The sequence below is a fragment of the Eumetopias jubatus genome, unplaced genomic scaffold (assembly GCF_037043125.1).
Source record: "Eumetopias jubatus isolate StellerSeaLion01/CBP00866 unplaced genomic scaffold, mEumJub1_p1.0 scaffold_2, whole genome shotgun sequence".
NCBI lineage: Eukaryota > Metazoa > Chordata > Mammalia > Carnivora > Otariidae > Eumetopias > Eumetopias jubatus.
Genome location: NW_028274808.1, coordinates 189210655 through 189212941, shown reverse-complemented (window position 1 = coordinate 189212941; position 2287 = coordinate 189210655). Strand labels below are relative to the sequence as shown.

The 2287-nt window shown below is 42.3% G+C and overlaps 1 pseudogene; it reads left to right on the top strand.

Moving 5' to 3' along the window:
• The first annotated feature begins 824 nt into the window (after positions 1 to 824).
• LOC114198738 (U2 spliceosomal RNA) lies at positions 825 to 938 on the top strand (annotated as a pseudogene).
• Positions 939 to 2287: the final 1349 nt, after the last annotated feature.

Here is a 2287-nt window from a genome sequence, read left to right as displayed (position 1 = left end):
ACAGGCAGCTACTTCTTGCTAGACATGTCTCCAAAGGCAAGAGAAACCTCCGCCCTCCTTTCTGCTTGTCCATCTGAGAGCCACATTCAATGACCCACCCAATGATTAATGTTTCAAGGGGTCCCTCAGAATCACATTTGTCAAGATGCAAGTGCCCCTTCTCAATTCCTTACCATTAAATAGAGAACCCCAGGGAAACCCACATTCCCTGCTCATTTTAGAAGGCTTTTCTTCCTTCTTCCTAGTTGAAAGGCAGGGTCCGTGTAAATTTGGAATTGATTCACCTGATATTTATTGAATGTCTGCTATATGCCAGGCTCTGTTGTAGTAGGATGCAAGAGACAAGGTCCCGACACTCAAGGGTCTGGACAGATAATAAATAATCATACAAACGAGAAGACTGTCAGCTCTGATAATGCCATGCTAGGAGTGTGTGGGCAGCTTCCTGAGATGGTAACTCTTCAGACCTGTGATGGCAAAGGCATGGGGAAAGATCCAGGATGCATTTTGATGCCAAGATGTTTGGAAAAACCCAACTTCTCCAGGGCTCGTGCATTGCCGGAATGTTAGAATTGGCCAAGAACTCTCAGAAAGAGAGATGCAAGAGACATCAAAAGGCAGACGTGTGCACACAGGTCAGTGCCAGCTACCTCCCACTTCCCAGCAATACTCCCTCCTTCTCCTGGCAAGTGATGTGGGTTAGGAGGGAGAGACCAAGAAGAGGCTCCTACTGATGGGCTGTAGGGAGCATGTTGCTTATTTCTCAAGTGCATCATTGTTGTTTACCAAAAGAATAATAAAAGCTTTAAAATTACTAGTAGCCAATCGTTTCTCAGCCTTTTAGCTAAGATCAAGTGTAGTATCTGTTCTTATCAGTTTAAAATCACTGGTAGCCATAATGGTTTCTCTTTCTTGAGATTCAGCAGTGAGTACCTCAGAGTCTGAGGTCCTGGGAATGCATCACCTGTACAACAGATTTAGGAAACCTGAAAAAGGGTACAATGAGAATCCAAAGAGGTGACAGAACCTCAAATTCATTTCTGCCTTCCCAACACCTCACTGCAACACACACACACACACACACACACACACACACACACACTCATACTCACACCCATTCCCCTTCCCAGATCATCTATGATGCCCCGTGAGCATCCATTCAGAACATTTCCCAACCTTTCTGCAACTTACCTAACACTTTTTTCTGGACATAAATAGGGATTTCAACTGGGATGAAAGCTGTCATTCAATCTCCAAAAAACTCATCAAGCACCAAACAACAGTGGGAAATGGCTTGAAGCTGACTATAACGGAGTAGGCAGGATGTTCTGTCCTGAGGAATCACTGTGAACAGGGAATCAGATGAGCTGAGATTGTTGTTGGAGGAAGTGAGGAAGCAGACACAAATCAAGGACACAACACACACCTCATGGCTCTCAGGCCCATGGAAAAGTTTTAGAGAAAATTCAAGAAAATGAAAATGGAACTAGCCCCAAATATATCCCAGATGTCCACTTCCAACTCCCAAGAAATGTGAAGGCAAAATAGAATAAAGCATCTTCCAGCTTTCCTAAAAATATTTAAGTGAAAATGAACCCCTTGCAGTATGTTGCCCACTAATCTGGCCTCCAGGATTTACTTTCTCTCATCTTTTAAACCAAATAGCAAATTGATGCTTTAGCATATGCTGCCTTGTTCTCTAAATGTGTGAGCCTGTGCCTTGTTTCTCCAACCATATTAATGGGTCTCAGGGGCCAAAGCCATAGCTGGTGCTCATGTGGAGTCCCTGGCTGCTAACAGGTGTTCAATACATATTGATTGATTGAAACATAAACCTTATTTATTGATTGACTGCAACATAAACCTTAAACATATGATCTACAGATACATATCAACTGTTGATAAAGTGCACACAGGCTGCCAGATTATATAAAGGGTTTATGCAGCTATTGCCATCATAATAATGGTAAATAAATACCTCTTTACAGTTTAGAAAGCACATTCATAAACTTTATCTCTTAACTCCCATAACAGCCATGTGATATAAGTATTGAGGTTAATTATCCAGTCCCAGCACCTTTCTGAGAATATAACCAGATGGACTAATTACTCCGTTCATAAAAGAATATGCCCACTCTAACCCCAGGAATTCTGGATCGAGCTGTGTTAGCAGAAACAAACAGCAGTGCGCTCTCCTTGCATGTCCTCAAAAAGATACACAGAGTCTGAACAATAGCAGCTATAAACAGCAAAGCGAATTCATCTGGGAAGAGAAACTACAGATTTT